Raw genomic sequence first — 21,163 nt, 5'->3', positions numbered from 1 at the left:
GTCCTCATAGTGCCCACGCAACTTCAATCGTATTTCAGTGTTCCCCTCATACATCATAATTCATACACCACCTAATCTAGTATGCTACTCAACAAATGTCTGTAATCTAGCCTTCCATCCACCACAGTATATCACGGTACATTGAGAGACAATCCATTTCTGCAGACTGTAACTATCTAGTAGTACTCTTAATGGTGGCACTTCTGCAACATCCTATTGCAACATCCCTCCTGGGCCCACCAATTATGTGTCTCAACTAGTGCACAGCATCCTCTATATGTCGGTACATAACCGCCATGTATTAACCGAAATACCCAATAAAACTCTCCCTGACAGCATTTTAAGGGTTGTAATTTACTAATCCCATTTTAAAGTCAAAACCAAAAGTCCATAATGCAAAGAACCGATCAGCCCTAGATTTCCATTGTTTTCCATATAATTCACCTCATTATACTGCTCAGGTCATTGGTGAAAACGTTACTAAACATAACTGTAGCTGACATGTAGAAGCTTTTGATATGTGAGCGCAACATATATGTATATATATATATATATATATATATATATATATATATATATATATATATATATATATATATATATATTCAATGAAAAAACTTTGTTAAAAGGGACGTTATGGTTAAGTTGCGCTACTAAAAACCTATCAAATTCAGTAAAAAAACATTGTTAAAGGGACGTTATGGTTCAAAGTAACACCGAAAAACCCCTGAAATTCGGCAGTCATGGTAAGATAAGCAACCATAACTCGCGCCACCATGCACTGCTAACACTAACACCCAGGACATCAAAGATGACATCACAAATGTCATTGATGACATCACTGATGACATCACATGGCTGGCTCTCCCTTTTTTTCCTTTACTGACATATCTAAGCCACATAGCCACACCCACAATTATAACATCAATTGGCAACATTACTAAAACACAGCTTCCCATCTCTCAACCAGCTTTCTGCTTCAGCTGGATCTTCTGTGGTTTTAATACCAATTTCAAAAAAGATCTTCAGTGTTGCTGGTTTGACCAACATAGTTTTAATCCCTTTGTCCTGTGGTAGAGCTTTAGCACTTTTAAATGCTTTTCTCATTTCCACTATTTCCTTAGGGAAATCCGGATAAATGGCCACCTGATCTCCGTTCAGCAAAAGTTTTCCTTTTTCCCTTGCAGCCTCAAAATTCTCTCCTTTGCACTCACTTTAGTCATCACCATGATGATCTGTCTGGGTTTTCCCAATTTTGCATTTTTACCTGCTCTGAAGGAATAGTCCAAGTCCAAATCTCTCAGGATGTTTTTCCCCAGTTTCACATCCAGCACTCCTCTAACTCTTAAATCAAGATCTTGATCCAAAACAGGATTTTCACTCACACCCAGCAAGCATAGGTTCAAGTTCCTCTGATCAGCCTCCAACCGCATATTTCTCTTCTTCAAATCAGAAACTTCATATCTTAACTCCTTGTAGGCTCTGTAGCTTCCTGCAACCTCTGTGGCCAAAGTTGTATTTTCTGCTCCCACCTTGGTAACTCTGGTTTCCAGATGACCCACTTGAGAGGACAATTCACCCAGGGTGATCTTCATGTCTATCACATCCTGAGAAATCTGCAGAAGTAGTGTATACATATCTCCATTCCCTGAAATCTCATCCATCCTCTCTCCTTACTTAGCTTTTTTTGAATTAGGGTTGTCAGGGACCTCTATCCTCTTCATTGGTATAGGATTGGGGTTCATTTCTGTAATTTCCAATCAATAGGCTGGGAGGGAGCAGGAGCAGTTGGCTTAAGCTGCTGCTCTGTTCACCAACATTCCAGAATCACCAATAACTTGTATCATTTACTGGTTTGGGCTGCGTGGAGTGTTACATGTTACCTGCCTTCTGCTTCACTGCTTTTTTTTCTCCACCTTGTATAATGTGGCATGACATTGCAAATATAACATGGCAAAACATTAATTAATATGCCATGACATAACATGATATACCATAACATGCTCATATAACTAAACTGCTGTTATGTCCTGTAATGAATCCAGAGTAAGACGCAGACACAGGGGTGTCATGGTGGTTGGCAAAGACCTTTATGAACCAAAATAAATGGGGATTGTAGAAAATGCTATCTCGCCCAAACGCAGAGGTATTTCCCTGCCTCACCAAAACAAAATGGTATCTGTGTAAGAATGCCCAAAGTAAAGTTCTCCATCCTTTGTCCAAATCCTAACCTGATCCATGCATGATAAACTCAATACAAAGTGAAAAGAAAACTGTCTCTCAGCTGGCCACTCACAGCTCTTTTCCAAAGTTCCAACATAAAGTTTCAAAGAAAAGTGCTAAAAACAAACAAAGTTCCACAAAGGGGTGCAGGGAGATTTCCCTTCCCCTGTGTTTCCTCAGATGTCTACAGTTCACAAACTAAAGGTATTTGACTTTACCCTTGAGCTTTCACAAATGCTCATAGTACACAATATTAAGGGGTATGACTCTTCCCTTGAGCGTTCCTCGATTTACCCAAGATCAAGAAGCAATTCCACTTCACTTACCCCCTTGACAGCACCAGCGGGAATGATTCACTGGTCACAATATGTCCCAACTACAGTTCCAAGGGTAATGACTATGCTCCCCTATATTCCACACACTTGAGAAACTTCAACATGCATTAGAGTGAGTCCCAGTCCTTCCTCTGTCAGTCTGGTACACTCCCCTATTAAGCTTTCAATGATTTGTATCAACAGAAATGGGTAACGTCCCAGGGTCGCAATGCTTCTGCCTGGTATACTCTTCTGCCAGGATGTTCTTGCCTTGCTTATATGTATTTGGGTGCCAGTCCCAGACTTGCAATCCTTATGCCTGGTATACTCTCCTGCTAGGGCTTTTTTACAATGAAAACATGTTCCTTCTGTCTCAACGTTCAAACAGTTCCAAGATTGGCTATCTGCTTCTTTTATACATTGGGTCCCTGACCCATTCTCATTGGCTTTGGTTTCTCTTAACAAAAGTCTTGTTGTCCCAACTCCCCTATTTGTGCTCAACAAGTTCCTATAAATCTGTTCTACCAGTACGCGATACACACTATGAAGTGCCCTGCTGTCCCAACTTCGTTCTATGGGCTCACCTGCTTCCATTGGCAGTTTCAGTGTCCTTCACGGTCTATGGTTCTCCCAGTGACTTCTTCTCTGGTCTGACAGGATTTTTGTTGGCTCTCTGGTTCCTGTAATGCCTCATATTTTCCTCTGGAGTTTTGTCCACTCATGGCATCCACATGGCCTTCTATGTGATTCAGTGCTTCCTCTGACAGAGCCTGCAGGAGTTTCCTCCCTCCACACTGCAGCTTGGTTCCATTGGGTTTCCGGACTCGTATCAAGATTAGTGAGACTCCATCTTTTCTGATTTGTGGTGCTTTTGATATCCCCTGAACATATAGAATTCTCCCAACTAGAGCGCATCTCTTGCTTCTTAGCCTCAGCAATCTTCGTTGCTTTAATCCTCCTGCTCTTCTCAGTGTTGTCATACATTTTCAAATAAGGATATGAAAGAGTTTTGCTATTAGTCTTTACTGGAGGGTCTTGTCTAACAATACAATATGCCATGGAGGATTGTGGAATTACAGTTGTGTTGTCAGGCTCTAAGAGGAAAGGGGGATACCATCTTCCACCTAGTAATTCCATTTTACTTCCATGAGGGATGTCTCCCCTCATGTGTTCCTCCCTCAGATAGCCTCCCCCAGGGTCAGGATCAGGTAGCTTCTGCCTTCCCGGGCAACATGGAGAGGCTTTCCCTGGGAAAGGAGTGATGACACTGCCAGATTCATCACAATCCACAAATTGAAAAATAGGGGATGGTAAATAAATGTACATGCAAATAAATACAAACAATGAACAAAACGCTCTCAAAAATGAAAACTGTCTTTCAGTAGCAAAATCGGACTTGTAAGAATGAATTAAAATAAAACACAGGATTGAAAGAAGTGGGAGTCCAACAGAAGAGTGTTTGGGGACAGGTAACATCTCCATCACGGCGGAAAGGCGTGCATTAAAAATATTAAGCTCGATTTCACACCATCGAACACTCATCTGAGACCTGTTCCTGGAAGGGGACATTGATTTACACCCCATCACTGAAACATGGAAAGCAGGTGACTACAAAGTGGTAGCTTTCAAAGCCACCCTATATAATTGTAAACATTGCCTATATCAACAGTGAGGGGTGAAGAATTGCCCATATATATAAAGAATGCTTTCCCATCATAGCATCACCTTCCACAATTATCCCGGATTGCAGTTACCTCCTTGTTCAATGCAATATCACTTATTTTGTAGCACTATTATGTTAGCTCAGCTGTAGCCCACCATTTCACAAACGAGTCTTTACAGACACATTATCAGACACAATAACCAACCAGTATTTGACCACAAGCACCTAATACTTGGGGACTTCAACATCTGATTTAAGCAGAAGACAGAGACAAAATAGAGGTATTTACTTTCTAGTATGGATAGCCTTCACGACAAACATCTATTCAAAGGAGTGACATATACAGTGGGCCACTCATGATGGTAGTTTTTTTAAAAGGGAGCTATCACAACTCCAGCCCTGCTACCATCACTTCCATGACCCAATCACCTCAACATTTCTGTTTGTCAACAGCACAGCAAAGCACATCCCCCACCACACACTACAACACACAACGAAGTACCCTAACTGAAAGAAGCATAGTCTATACACTTGTGACCAAAAAAACCTGGAAAAGAGGCAGTAATGAAGAAATGTATCCCTTCGACCAAAACAACAAAGAGAAAAATGGTACATGTGGGTACTAAACGCACTCAAGAAAATGTAAGAAAATTGGAAATTCCACTTTATTTGGAAAATTCACTTTAAATTGGAAATTTCACTTTAAACTGAAAGCTGGAAATCTCACTTGAAACTCCTAGGAAACGCTATGCTATGCCTGCGATAGAAAGAAAGGGTATTAAGCTCCATTGATAGCTTGCAGCCAGCTTCTCTAAAACATGTTTGACAATCCTAATTCCTTGAACCCATTGAGACAACGTTCCATAGCAACCATACAATGCAAGCCTGCAAATATGGTAAGTATGGAAACTAGGAATAGTTGGAAAAAAGGGAAAAAAAAACAAAGAGTGTAAAAAGGAGAGTTGAAAAGGAGCAGGGTGGGGACTGAGAAATGGGGGGATGGGGTGGGAACTCAAATAAAAAACAAAAAAACATTGTAAAATCGGGAAAGTTGAGCATTTGTTCATTTTACTGCGAGTCACAATGAAAGCGAATTTGCACTTCTGACATGTATCCTAATTGATTGGGAGACCTTTGTTTTCTGGTGGGTTCACCCCGTTGGCTCAGCTTGGAAATTAGAAAGACGAAAACAGTGTGATGGCACCCTTTATTGTTAGCTTACTCTATCCCTGCAGTCACTTTGGTCATGTTAGGATATCAAAGATCACAAACAGAAACTTTGCACTGGCTCGGTGCAGTCTGAAGGGTAGCACAAGAATTACTCTGCAATGGTGCAAGCTTTCTGTAAGAAGGATCCAGCTGTTCACACAAAGAGGAACTATGTGGTCCCAGCTTTTGATAGTCCAGGCGAATTGATTGCTTTAGACCCACTTGATATTGCATAACCAGAGTCTTAAAAATCCGTTTTTGAAACCATTATCTTCATTATCTTATCCCAGCAGCCAAACACATGATGCCTAGTTCCCCTTTCTTCCTCGAACTGAGCGCCACTGGCGTAATGGGAGCCCAAGCAGGCCCTGCTGTGCGGGGGGACCCACACATATCCTGGGAGGGAGCCCCTTAGGCTCAAAATGTTTTTATAATTTGAAACAAATTGAAAAACAGAAAAAATAAATAGTTTCTTTTTGAAGTCACTCTGCCTTCATAAAGACATTGGGCCTCATTCCGAGCATGGTGGTAGCCATGGAGAAATTAGCTCCATGGCTGCCTCCCATACCGGTACCGCCTCCGGCTTGGTGCAATGGGGACTTAACAGTCCATTCCGAGCTTGGAGGGACCAGTAAGTCCCCATTGACAAAACCATCCCCGAATTCCCATTTCAGCCCCCATAGGGCTCAATGGGAATGGGGAAGGAGCAAATAATGGTACCGCAAATTGTTGTACCATTATGAGCTCCATGGTCCTTTAACGGGTCCCGTACACAACACCTTGTAAAACTAGGCGTTAAAGGAGGGACCCGCTAAGGGACCTCAAAATTGGGCACAAAGGGTTTACCGGCACCGGTGTCCTTACCGGTGCCGGTAATCCCTTTGCGCCCAACTCGGAATGAGGTCCATTATTTCTGTTATATCAGACATAATTTCTTTATGAAGGCAGAGTGACTGGAAAAAAAATACTATTCATTTATGAAATCAAAGGGCTCCCTTAGCCCATGACATGGAAGCCTATAGGCTGGAGGCCTTCATTTCATGGGCTAGGGGAGCCCTATGACTTCAAAAAGAAATAGTTTCTGTTTGAAGTCACTCTGCCTTCTTAAAGAAATGTGTTCTGTTCCGGTTCGGTCTTTTAAAGGAAATCATTTCTTTATGAAGACAGAGTGACCTAAAAAATAAACTATTTCTTTTTGAAGTAATGGGGCTCCCCTCCACCCCATGACACGGAGGCCTCCAGATCCTCTTCATATGACAGAAACAAGCATTCCTGACTGCTGCAGGGAGCTGAAGATCTTGTTCCCTCGATCAAACAGATTAAAGTTAAGAAAATGTATATTCTTTAAATGTGTGTGCGTGCATGAATGTGCATGTACATATATGTATATAATGTAATGTGCATTAATGAGTGAGTGCATGATGAAGCCTGGGTATGCTTGTGTAAGCGTATGGTGAATGGGTGCACAATCAAATGTTGGGTGGATGGCTGTGTGTGTGAGTGTATGGTGAAAAGTTGCACACTTAAATGTATAGGTGGCTGCCTGGGTGTGCCTTTATGGTGAAAGGGTGCACACTTAAATGTATGGATGGCTGCTTGGGTGTGCCTGTATGGTAATAGGGTGCACTCTTAAATGTATGGGTGACTGGGTGTGCATGTGTGTGCTTGAATATGTAATAGTTAATGGTGTGTGTTTTTGTCTAGCGGCTCAACAAAACCTAAAGTTCTAAAGTTCTAATGTTCCAGGGGTGGGGGGGGGGGCTAACCTGTCAAATGTTGGAAGAGACGCTATCTTCATGGGCGGGGGAGGGACAAACTTATTTATGTGTGGGCATCAAACTTCTTTACACATTCTATTGAAATTATTCTAGTGCAGCTTCAATGTTACAAGCAGTTAACACTATCCTTTAAGTCTGAAAGCACTCACTTATGGACTGCTGTGAGAATGAGCAGTTTCCTGCCCCCTCTCTACCCTTCCAATCACTCCCCTGGCATGCACGTACTAAACCCACATCACAATTCCAACAGCCTAAAAACTAACAGTGAAATGCTTTACGTTAGTAATTGCTGGGCCTTTGTTAACAGAGACAACAAGGTGCCATTTTACATCTGTGTCCTGAACTGTATGACAACAGCTTTGTAGGTCAGCCAGGTGGAAAAGGACACAGGGTGGGGGGAGAGGACGGAAGCAAAGTCAGATCAACAGTGTGGTACCACTGCTTGTGTTTAATGAGATGATTACTTATTGGTAATCTTCTTTACTAGTTGCCCCATTCTTCCTCATTCCAGTGCGTGTTTATGAGGCACTTTGCCTTATACACAAGTACTGGGATGAGGTAGTGGGACATGGAGGTAAAGCCTGGTTTAGTTACCTGTAATCTTCATTACTCCTAGCCCCACTCTTCCCGTTCTAGTTCTAGCACTTACCTATGAGGCAAGGTGACTCTTATGTCAGCACTGGGACACGGAAGATGGACGTGGAGGTAATTCTGGCTAATGTGCTGGTTTTGGGGATTGGGGCAGGGGGTTGGAGAAAGAAGGGATGTGTGGGGGGACAGGGATTGTGCAATAAATCATAACGGTAATCCATCTCCAGGCTAAGCAGGCATGATACGTGGTATCAGTGGCTAGGGAGGACTTTTGCTGCAGCCAGTCTAATAACCTCTTAGTTTGGCTTGACCTTTTAACTTGGCATCTTTGATAACGCAGTCTTGCTAAGTGTAATTACCCAGCTACACTGGCATTTGAGTGCTGCCAGTCTAGCCATTTCTTAGTGTGCCATTGTATATTTCTCTGGGCATCTCTGACAAAACAGTCATGATAAGGGTTATTGTTTTGTCTGGCATTTTGGTGCAACCAGTCTAGGTATGTCTAAATGTGGCCTGGCATGCTTTACTGTAATATGTTATTATGTGTCTAGACTGGGTCTATAATTTGCAGCCAGTTGGACATGTTTTTACTGTGGCATGACATTTTGAATAGCAGAGCATTACATTAATAAAAGCATTAATTTTCCTGTGCACTGTTAGTGACTTGCATGTATTGGATTTTTGGACTGGTGTTGCCCTAGAAACCAATTGCAAATGTTCTGGCTTTTTAGCCAATGTTTCTCAGTAAGTGTGCTGTATAATGCATTAAAATGCCTATATATATGCTTCTCCTAGTACAGTGTGCAGCGTTCCCCTAAAGCAGCACGTTTGTGCGTATTGCTCAAGCATGGTAATCTATACCAGCCAAGAGTGTGGTGCGACCCGTAATTTGTTGCCGAGCTGGGGGTGCTCAGCATAACTCGCAGGGAGGCCCCCTCATTTTGTGTTATGCCACTGCTGAGCACCAGAGTCATTTGAGTGCATATGTTGTAGTGCCGCAGGAAACAGAAATAGGCATTGTTGGTACCTTTGTCCCTCTGCCTGCAGAGCATTTTTTCAGTGGTGATGAAAATATATGAGCTCCCTTTTACCCAAACGTTTTAAAACAACATGCAAACTTTTCGAAATATCCCTTGACAATTTTCAATATATTCTTTTGGTGTGAATAGCATCCACATCATAGTGTCTCAGGGAAGCACCCATGATATTGACCTCAAAAGAAAGTACCAAATTAAACTTCTTTTAAAGGTGCATTACATATATTCCCAAAGATGCAACAATAGTAAGCTCCTATTTATTTCACAGTGACTCATTGTTTGCCTACATTTCTTTCCTAAAACATGCTCACAGGTGAAAGGAGGGCAGCCCAAAGCCCATAGAATAAAAACAATCCAAATGACCAGACATTTCACTGCACCTCCTTATAAGGGAAACTGTGCTTTATTGCACAGAAAAAAGGGTCTCAGAAGGTCCCATAGAACCCAACTGACACGGAGCTCATTTTATCTTAAGACCTTACAATGTATTTAGCAGAAAAAACACAAATTAACAATACTATGCATAATAATAAGTATAACATAATACAAACATCCTCATTGGCTACCACCTATGAACATGTTAATCCCCACTATAGTCCCTTGACCGATTTGCCATATCTACACTACCCCTGTCCCCTAAACATGTGGTCCCCTACACCGTCACTGTCAAACCTAGGTATATGATTGGTGGGTTCTTATCAATAGGTTTGTAGACTTGGGACCATCACGTGATGTACATCCTCCTGATCCAGACTCGATCCACGTACCTTCGTGAGACAAACCCTGCTTTTGATGAGACAATTAGTGCTAAACCGTGCACCATGGTTGCCACTGACCTCAGCTTCTCTCCTGGGAAATGAAAAAATGGATTTATTTTTCGTAGCTGATCTGTCATTGCTGCAGCTCGAAACTAAGACCTGTGTTTTCTTATATTCATTGTGTACTAGGCCCTAACATTTAAAATGCAGTCACTACTGTCAAGTTATTACCCTGACCTTGCTTTTACCACACTACCTTACTGACTCTATCTTCTGCTTATTTCGCTCCTTCCCACCCACCACGCTATCCTATGTCACTAAAATACATCAACTAAATGCCGGGCCTATAATATTTCCCTATCTATGACCGTTGCAACAATATTAACACATTTATTGATCTTTCTGTGTTGCTGTATGTAAGTATCTAATATGTGTCAAACCTAACTAATACAATGTATATGCTGTCCGAGGCACAACCTTCACTCTGCTCCCACAATGTTGTTCTTCAATGTTTTCCTCAACCTGAACCTCTTTGCCTGGCTGGGACGCTGTATGTGGATACCAACACAGGGTTGCCTCTTTCCCTTTCCAATCCCTAAAACAACAAAGCCAATTCTTTATATGTTTGAAGTCTTTAATTATTTTTTCTTTATTTTCATGTCAATATTTCGACTTGTTTCCTTCTGAATGCTTGAAGGGGGACAGTCATGAATAATTTAATTTAAAAGTAGAAATAATTACCAGTGGCAGCATTTAAAACACTATTCGACTTGTAAAACATGTTAAGTTAAATGACTCTAAACATGAGCCCTTCAGTTTGGTACTGGGAGCAGCCAACTTGACCAATGCCTTGCATAATGCATTGTCTCCTGTTACAAAGTACCAGTAAAAGACTCAACTAACCAAGACGCTCCTGCTCCCGTTCCCCCTTGCACCTTTCCCCTTCTCTCTGCCCTGCTCTTGCATAATCTCAATGTCACTAGTCCTAGTAAGATTGTTGTCTTGTCCTCCCTCTGTTTCCCCTTCCTTGAATCGTCGTGCCTTAAAACACTTGTGTACAGGCGCGTTATAAATACCATATCACATCATTTAAGTGCAGGTCAATTTCTCAACAAAAGTGGTGTGTAAGGCAACACCTGCTGTTACATCTAATCAATAATAGAATTCACTATAATTAAGAATGTTCTACTTTGAAGTGCAATTAAATAATTTTGAAAATTAATATTTATAATTACATTTATAATATTTTCCAGTGATATGCTTACCCCCTTGCCACCTGTCTTTTCTTCTTCAATCCTTCCTAATCGTTCTTCTTTTTTGTCTGTTTATTTCTCTTTTCTGCTTTTATTTTTTTCTTTATCATTTCTATCTTCCTTTCTTCCTTTTTCCAGCTATACATCTAGTTTCTTAATCCATCCTTCCTTCCTTCCTTCCTTCCTTCCTTCCTTCCTTCCTTCCTTCCTTCCTTCCTTCCTTCCTTCCTTCCTTCCTTCCTTCCTTCCTTCCTTCCTTCCTTCCTTCCTTCCTTCCTTCCTTCCTTCCTTCCTTCCTTCCTTCCTTCCTTCCTTCCTTCCTTCCTTCCTTCCTTCCTTCCTTCCTTCCTTCCTTCCTTCCTTCCTTCCTTCCAGTATGGCACGTGTGTGCATTTGGTCAATGAGCTTCTAGGCACTTGTGCTCCCCACATTAGAGATTCTATGGCTCCCTGAGTCAAGGAAGGGTCTGTTTGTTCAGACTATCCTATGCAAAGTGGTATTGCCTGGTTCTTTAATATCAAATATGCATGCTGTTTACTACCATATGTTATCAAATATTTATGAGGCAACCATCGATGCAGGGAATTCTTTCCCTCCCCAATCAAAAGCTCTGCACCAATATTCCTTTGAAGTTCTCTATCTAGCACTGTCTGTGATTAATATAGTACCAGTTAGATCCCTCACCCCTTAACACTAGGTAAGTCAAGAACCAGGCCGGCGTATAGAAAGAATATATTTTTATTAAAGAATAGGAAATGTAATATTTATACAAAATTGCAAACAACACCACCTCGCTCCGTGACCCAAATGCTTTTATTTCCTAACAATTTCATTTCTTTTTACACTAGTCGAAAACACTTGTTGGTTCAGGATAACCCAAATCACAGACTCTTTAACCCCACAACATGTACAGTCAACACACTTTCTATGAAGTTCACTTTTAATATGTAGCACCTTGAAACATGACATGATCATAAACCTGACACTCTTCTTAACATGATGTTTAATTTAAATAAAAGAAACACTTTTCTATTTGCAAAAAAATTGCTCACACATGCAGCAATTTGTATTTTTAATTTCGCTGCACACTACACAAATCTAGCAGTGTTTGAGAAAAACAAACTTTTAAAACAAAACACTTTTATATATAGATATAGATATGGATTGGTACCTCTGTGAGGTGCTAGCCACTCTGTTGATAACTGAACTGGTGTTCTTGTTTAGTAACAATGACATATGTCTTGGTCTTGTGTGTCCATTATTCTTTATTATTTTGATAGTCCATGTGTGACACGTGTTCTGACTGTGCTTGGGTCTTCATCAAAACTGTGCTTTAATTCTCTGCTCATATACAAAATTACACAACATGATGTTGTCAGCCATAACAAGTTAAGTCACCACAAACTCTCTCTCTCTCTCTCTCTCTCTCTCTCTCTCTCTCTCTCTCTCTCTCTCTCTCTCTCTCTCTCTCTCTCTATATATATATATATATATATATATATATATATATATATATATATATATATATATATATATATATATATATCTTTGAAGCACTGAAAAGACGTCAGGCTGGGTGAGTAGCACTTTTCATAGTTTTGAAAATCAACAAAGTCCGGACATCCAAATTGAAAAGATGTATTCTTTATTCATGCCTTGCAAAGTGGCAAAATATAATTAAAAAGCCATAAAAATCAGGCTCTCCCAAAGTGCAAAAATATGCGCGTTTATATATATTTATTACTGGGCCGTGGTAGCAGCTCAGTAGTTATGTTTAAGTTGCTAAACCCATAGGAAGAGCACTTTTTGGGTGGCTTATAACTGCGCTCCCTCTGGACGAATCCACAACAAACTTTCCAAAAAAAGTATATGGCCCACTCTAAATTTCTTTGCAAAGTTTGGTGAGGGTCGATCAGGGGGGGGGGGGGCAAAGTTATAGGGGGGGCCCAACATTTCTTTTTTCCCATAGACTGAATGGAGAAAAAACATTGCTCACGCCTACAGCCCAAACCGCTGGATGGATTTTCACAAAATTTGTGACAGGAGGAGCCTCTTGGTCCTGGATGCGTGCTTTTCTAAATTTGGTGGCAATCCGTCCAGTAGTTTTTTATGATATAGTTTTAGTGATATCTATGTCCGCTCCACGGACACACTTCCCTGTTCGCTCCGCGGACAGGACACTGATTGGCCAATTGACTTACGTAATGTCGGTGGACAGACGACGTGTTCACTGATTGATTGGAGTGAAGCGTGAGGTGCGTCACATTCTCTTAATGCGCCCGCCATTTGGATCCGCAGACAGCGCGGCGTATAACTGAGTATAAATCTAATTTTAGGGAGTGTGTTGGTGTGTAGAAGTGGCTGGAGAGAGTGGGCGAGTGAGAGATGGGTAAAATGGTGCATTTGTTTGGGTGGGAGAAGGCCATGATGTGTTTGCAGTGTCCGCAGTCAATGTGGTTGTCCATGGACAAACCAAACACTGGGCGCACTACTGGGTACTATACTCTGATCTTATTAAATGATTTGATATGGCATTCATAACGTGCCTATACACAAGTGTTTCAAGGCACGACGAGGCAAGGGAGGGGGAACAGAGGGAGGACAGACAATGATCCTACTAGGCCAGGTAACATTCAGATTGTGCAAAGTGCGCGGGATAGGGGAAGGGACAGTGCAGTACATGGGAATAGATAAAACAATAAGTATAAGTAACGGCCAGCAAGTGGCAAGTGCAAGGTAAGTGCAGACATCGGGTGTCAAGTGCTGGTAAGGGGACTGTAGGGATACAGAAACAGTCCCCAAATGCGGGGGTTGCCAGGCAGGCAGTGCAGGTTTGAGAGACTGGCGGGGGAGGGACCTGGGCCTGAATCAGAGGGTGTCCAGGTAATCCAGTGCTGATCCGGTAACAGCCAGGAGGTCAGAAGGAGAGAGGAAGAGATAAAGCAGAAGCAAAGAGAAAGATTTTGAGGTGTTTCCGGAACCGGAGATGATTCTCATCAAGTTTAAGGGAGGCAGGGAGGCTGTTCCAGAGGGCTGCCCAGCCAAAGAAAGAGATCTACCACCAACTTGTTGCTTGCAGAAGCGACTGACCCTGAGGGAGTTGGATGCGGATGAGTGAAGAGCTCGAGAAGGAAGATATTTGGGAAGAGAGAGTTGAAGGTATTGAGGCCCCATCCCCCAGAAGACCTTGTGGACAATGCATATTGTTTTGCACTCAATCCTCACAGCCACTGGGAGCCATTGCAGAGATTTCAGACCTGTAGAGATACGATCCCTGGGCTTGAGACCAAGGACAAGTTTTGCAGTCCTGTTCTGGATAAGCTGCAAGGGGAGGAGAGTAGAGGCAGTCAGATTTAGAAAGAGGCTGTTGCAGTAATCCAGCCTAGAGAGAACCAGAGCTCTTGAGACTGTGAGATCCTGGGGGAAGGAAAAGAAAGGAAGAATACTTCTGAGGAGGTGCAGCTGGTAGTGTGACTTGTTAGAGACGTCAGAGATGTGAGGAGAGAAGGAGATTGTGGAGTGGAAGATGACATTAGGTTTTTAGCCTTGCAGGTGGGAGCAGGAAGAGGGAGCAACAGAGGCCGGCCAGAGAGCTACAGGAAAGGATGGAGCGGGTGTGCCGATGAGGAGAATCTCAGTCTTACTGGCATTAAGACAGAGGTCATTGGCAGCACACCATTCCTGGATAGCAGGCAGACTGTCAGAAATGAGGGAAGGAGAAGAGGTGGCCGAAGGTAGCCTGAACATGAGCTGGATGTCATACGCATTGCACTGAAAGTTAGGGCAGAGAGCGGCAATGCGGTGGGCAAGGAGTGCCAGGTATTGGTTGAACAGCCAGGGAGAGAGGTTAGACCCCTGGGGAACACCACAGGTAGAGAAATATATAGCGGAGATTAAAGACCCAAGTTGGACCTGGGAGGGTCAGTCAGAGAGGAAAGAAGTCAGCCATGCCAGGGCCTGACCAGTGATACCCAGGTTATCACGGAGACAGTTGTTGGTTTTGGGTAGTTAGTAGAGCATTGGATGAAGAGGCTATGTATTGAAGAGTTTGTGCATTGGCTGTAATTATTGTTTCAGAATGTTAATTGAAGTGGATAGGTTTTGAGGTAGTTGTGTTATGTTTTTTGGTTGTGGTCATTTGGTAGGTGTTTGCTTGCATGGGTGTGTTATGCTGCAGTGGCTGTGGCCAGGCCTAGAGTCTTGGGTGTATGGCCGAAGGCTGTATTCCATGCACCCAATAATCTAGGCCCTGGCCACAACCACTACAGCATAACACACCCATGCAAGCAAACATTTTGACTGTGGTATGTGGGCTGCTTAGGGGATATGTTTTCAAAGGTTTGTGTACTGATTGGCAGTCGTGTAATAGTGTTTATGGGATAGTGACATGATATGATATGATTGGTTATTTATAACATGCTTATTACCCAGAGGTTTCTAAGCACTGACCGGTGGATCAAACCTGTGTTGCTCTGTGTCGTCTTGCTTCCAAGGCAAGCACGTTGCCCCTGAGCTATCCTCCTGAGGCATATTGTGTGGTGGTTGGTTTGTTGGATTGTGTTCAGAGTGTTGGTACTTAAGACTGTAGGCATTTTAGGTTGTATTAATTGGTCAGGTGTTTGTTTGCAGGGGTGTGTTATGTTGCAGTATTTGTGAGTCCAATCATTATATACTTACTGTTTGATTTGTTGTGGTTGTATGTACATTTTTCATGACATGGGTAATTGGAGCAGACATTGTTTCTTCAATCTCTGTGATAAAAGAAAATAACCTGTTAGTGTAGGTAGTTTGTTATGAGTTATTGCATTGCATAGTAGACATGTCTGTACTTTTTTGATCCTCATAGTTAGTACTTTAGAACTTACTCAGTTCTTGTGTTTGTTCGTGAAATCATTGGGTCTGTGGGAAAAAAAACGTTCTACTTTATGGTACAATATCTTTCTGTGGTTGATTTTGAATAGGAGGAATTGAATAGGTGTATCGTTTTTGGTTTGGAAGTGGTGGTAGTATTGTGGCAATTAGATATCAGTTGGCATATTCTAAATGTTTATTTCTTGTTGCATTTTAGCAGTATTTATTTATCTCTTTGCTTGTGGAAGAATTTTGGGGCATTTAGATACCGGTTGGCATATTCTAACTGTTTTTTTTTGTTACATTATAGCAGTATTCATTTATCTGTTTGGTGTTTGCAGAATCTTGGGGCAGTTAGATACCTGTTGGCGTATTCTAAGTGTTGATAGTTTGGGGTTGGTTAGGGTATGTTTGTACGTAATAAGTGTTGCAGGGTTTCCTTAGAAAAATGCATATTGATGTTTTCTGGTTGTAGTTTATGGATTTGAAGGATATTGAGGAGATTTTGTTGATGTTCATACTCAGATTAGTGATTCAATTTTGGTTTTAAGAATATTAAGTAAGCGTTTACAAGATTTGCTCTGCTTCAGAGCAATGGTAGTATCATTACCTTCAAACCATCCACAATTCTTTTTTTATGTAATCATTGTAGTGACCTGCATTGGTTGTGGTTCCTGGGTGGTAGATTATACCTACTGTTGTGAAGGTTTTCTTACAAAGTGATACTTGTCCATGTGTGAATCCAGCCAGCTTGCAGTTGATTTTGGTACCATCTCCATTTTAACATAAAAGCATTACTATTACGAATTCACTATGTGACTGTATTTGTATGGTGGAAAGATTATCGGAATTGTGGGTAGAACATAATCTGCCATGGTTTGCATTTTGTACAAGTTGCTGAAATGCAATGGATTCACGGTTAGGTATGGATGCATACACAAAGCGTTCATTAAGGACTTGGTAATGTGCCACATGGCTGGAGAGAGTGCATGTATGTTTCCATGTATATGAAATCTGGAAGATTTAATTTATAAGTATGTTTTTGTTTTCCAGTACTTGTACTAAGTATATTAGACATTCTTGTAGATATTCTTGTGTGTTTATAGAGAATTTGACCATTCCAGCACAGTAGTCCAATTCATGCCTTATTCCAAAAACACTGTGAGTGTTGTCAGGATTGTTGGTTGCATTTCTCTGAAGGACTTACATTTTCAAACACAATTGGTCTGTCCAGATTAAGTAAATGGTTTCAACAATTGGTGGCGATTGGAATAGAATATTGATTGCTACATTTGCATAGGAATTTACACCAGTTGTATTTGAAAACTTGAATGGACCAGACAGTTTCGTGTCCAAGTTATTTGTTCGGAGTGTGTCTTGTTCCTTAGAAGAGGTAGTTGGTTGTGTTTGTGCACTAGATCCTTCTTTGGTTGTGGTCTTTGATGGAGTATTAGCTTCGTTAAAATTTCTTTGGAGGTATTGCTGTGAGATCTTGCATAATTTGAGGCTGAAGTAGTTTTCTTTTACAAACTTTTGCTTTTTGAGGAACTGGATAGGTTTGAGATGGGGCATAGAGTGTACGCAGTTTATTGTATTCTAGAATGCAAGGAATATCAGTGTTTACTTTACTTGCATCAAAGTTGACTAGAAATAGTCCATCAAGTGTACATAAGTGTGATAGTGCTACAAATCTCATGTCTTCTTTAAACACTGTGCTACCAATATCTATCAATGTATTATCTATGGTAAGACATTGTGATTTATGAATGGTGACAGCATATGCTACAGATAGAGAAAATGGTTCTCTGCGTACATACATGTCTTTGAAAAGAAGGAATCGTGCTGTTGAGCATCTAATCCTTTTAACTTCTGATAGTTTGTCAAAGTGAAAATTGACAAATGGAAGGTTGTTGTCACGTGGGTATGTTTGAAAGCCAACAAAAGTACCAAGTGCTCCAATAAATAGTCCTTGCTCCATGTCAGGGTAATGTTTAAGCATTACTCTACAGTTTAAAGATAATTTTAATATTTTCTCCAAACCAGCTGTGTTAGAGATAGAGTTTTCTAAGGTATTTAGTCGTGCTGTGGCTTGTTCACACATGGGTAGTGTCATACCGTGCACGTCCAGTTTGTCTGTGGAGCAAATTTCAACTATTGGTTGCATTTCTTTTGTCAACATTGTTTCATTGAATTGAGCACAGCTTGCAAGACTTGGCATCAAGGACATACAGTTTACATTTTTGTGGGCTAATTGTTCCATGACATCAGTATCACATGAGTTATAGCCATACAGTGCATGGATGTGCCTGGTATTTAATATAGATTGTGCTTCTTGAGATAGAAAATGTTGGAGTATGTGAGATCTGCCGACTGACGCATGATTTCAGTTCATTTGTTGTATTGAACATGTTGCCAAAGGTTGACATTCCTATGCTGCCAAGAGTTTTACGGCATATTTTGTGCCCTAAGGTTTTAAAAATAGGTTCACCTTTAACTGATGTTAATTGAAGAAGATCTCCGAAAACAATCATGTGTTTTCCTCCAAAGAGTTCTTTGTTGTCTGTTTTCAGGACCTCTTGTAATTTGAGGCAAATCAAGGCTAACATTAGGTTGGAAACCCTGCTCACCTCATTGATTAGCAGCATTTTCATTTGTTTCAAAACTCTCTGTATTTCCATTGCAGCTTCTGGAGAAAGTTTATAGTAGTCTAATTTGTTTTGGTGTTCTACTGGAATGAGTAGTAATCGGTGTAAAGTGACACTGTCTATGTTGTAGGAGGCTAAACCTTTGGGGGCAGTTACAACAGCTGACAGTTTGTTGTTTGTCAATTGTTGGAGGAACTTGCTGATGATTTTGATTAAGAATGTTTTGCCTGAACTAGCTTCACCAATCATGTATAGCAGTATAAGTTTGTAGTCTTGATAGGTACCATTTTTTGTTTCATGCTGCATACATTGTTCTATTTGTTTTATTATTTCTAGCAAAATGGTACACTGCTCATTGTTGAGTTGTGATTTCAGTAGAGCAAAGTCTGCAGATCGTTCATACTGACACATGGTGTTTTCTACTTCAGTCATGGCTAATTTTGCCTCATATGCTATTAGTGGCCGTCTAAGTGGTTCTTGGCTTCCTGTAACAGACAGTTGACTGCTCTCAGGAGTGTCTACATTCAGTTGCACTCAGAGTTCTTCTTCTTGTTCATTGTGTAACATTGTTTTGTACTGCATAACGTTTTCGTCTGTTATAGTGCTTTCATTTGCTTTGAAAGCATCTTCATAGGAGTCCTGTGTATCTAGTAATTCTTATTCTTCTTTTATACATTGGTTAAAAAGTTGTAGTAAGGACATGTAATACAGTTCTTTATGTTGAGGTGTTTTTAATAACACTTGCATATGATTAATTAAGCTTTGTTTTATAAGTTTCACTAGGCTGCCTTCACAATTTTCGACTCTGTATCTACCTTTCTTGCCATCTGGTTTAATATTATTATGAACACTTTCTGGTAATTCTGCTGCTGTTTCGCTTACTTTACTTTTGCTATATATGCTCATGTTTGCATGTTTTGTGGACTCTTTATGTTTTGTGTGTTTGTACTGCAATTATGTAGTAAGTGAGGCATTGTTAGCTACTTATTACATGTTTAACAGTACGCAAAACTCTGAAATGAAAGCAATCATCATTTTACTATCCAACATGGCTTTATTTTGAATACTGCACATCTATGGTGCATAATGCAGACAATGGGCCTCATTACGAGTTTGGAGGAAGCCATGGTGCTGTTAGCACCATGGCTGCCTCCATACTCGGGTCCGGGTTCCTTGAATGAGGACTTACCAGGACATTCCAACCTTGGAGGACCCAGTAATTCCTCATTCAAAATACCCATCCCCATATTCGAGCCTCCATAGGGCTCAATGGGAATGGGGAAGGAGCTAATAACGATCCCATTATTAGCTACCTGGTCCTTTAGCAGCTCCCGCTAAGGGACCGCATAATGCAGCGGTAAGGAGTTAACGGCACCGGCATCCTTACCGGCGCTGTTAACCACTAACCGCTGCATTCGTAATGAGGCCCAATGTCTACATTTGTACATGACTAGGTTCATGTACTGGAAAAAACTCTGTAATGCAATGGTGTTTATAGCAAATCATTGCTTAATGAGCTATGTATTTCATGATAGTTCTCCCAATGAACTCTGGTAGTTGCCTGCCAACATAATAATGACATTCCCTTGCGGAGGCTTTTCATGAAAAGTAAATGCACATGTGATGTCATCAGTGATGTCATCATTGACATTTGTTATGTCATCTATTATGTCCTGCGTGTTAGTCTTAGCAGTGCACAGTGGTGGTGGGAGTTATGGTTGCTTAGCATACCATAACTGGCAAATTTATGGGGGTTTTTGGTTTTACTTGTAACCATAATATGGACCAGGATAAGGTTATGGATAAGGTTGTTGTTAGTGCAAAATAACTGTAACGTCCCTTTAACAATGTTTTTACACTGCATTTGCTAGGTTTTTAGTAGCACAACTTAACCATAGCGTTTCTTTAACAACGTTTTTTCAGTGAATTTCATAGGTTTTTACTAGGACAGCCTTAGTTTGTATAGATGTACCATACAGCATACCAAATCGATGGCTGCATGCCGATGGGCACAGTACCTGTGGACTGTGCATCTGTTTGTGGATATCGGGTAGCAGCCAAACTGCTGGAAAAGGCAGGGGATCTCTTACATAGTTGTACCATTTAGCAAAGACAAGGAACATATACAAAGAGCTTCATGTACGTGCATTGCTGGGAATAATGGAGTAGGTCTGCAAACTCTGTACTTGTGAAACAAACAGAGTAAAGTTATGGGGGTATGCAAGATAATAGAGTGCACCAACAAGCATACTAACACTGGCATCCAACAATATTACCGCACTGGTGCTTTACATAGGAACGAAGAAGGAACTGGCAGAGTAAGGACTGCAAAGTAGGGAGAGCTGAACATCACTAGAACGCAGAAAGTACACTAAAGTTGTTCCTATAATTGCACAGTTTGTCCAGTGGACAATAGTGGAAAACCATGATTATTTTTTTTTTTTACGCAGCAATGACAAGCACCCTAGAATGGCTGCAAGGGAAATTCCCTCATGACGAAATTAGTAACTGAAGTAACCCCATTGGTATGCACCACAGTCTGAAAAGTAAGTCAGTTAATATGTATTTTTTCATATTCACCTAACAGACATTTCTGCTTTAACAGGACATACTGGAAATGAAAGGAATGCACCACAAGCTGAGCCTTTTCCACAACAGCATACGGCCACAGGAAATGAAGGAAACTTTGTAAATAACAAAGTTGACAGCCTGGACGCCAAAATGGAACAATTGCAAAAGAATGTTGACGCATGAAAAGATTTTGTACAAGGACATATTATGGAAAAAAGAAAATACCACTGACCCACCTGCACGTGGACACCTTCCCCATTTCCCAGACCA

Source organism: Ambystoma mexicanum, chromosome 10 (genome assembly GCF_040938575.1).
Source record: "Ambystoma mexicanum isolate Mex_15411 chromosome 10, UKY_AmexF1_1, whole genome shotgun sequence".
NCBI lineage: Eukaryota > Metazoa > Chordata > Amphibia > Caudata > Ambystomatidae > Ambystoma > Ambystoma mexicanum.
The sequence above is the reverse complement of the archived record's forward strand: the minus strand, read 5'-3'. Positions refer to the sequence as shown.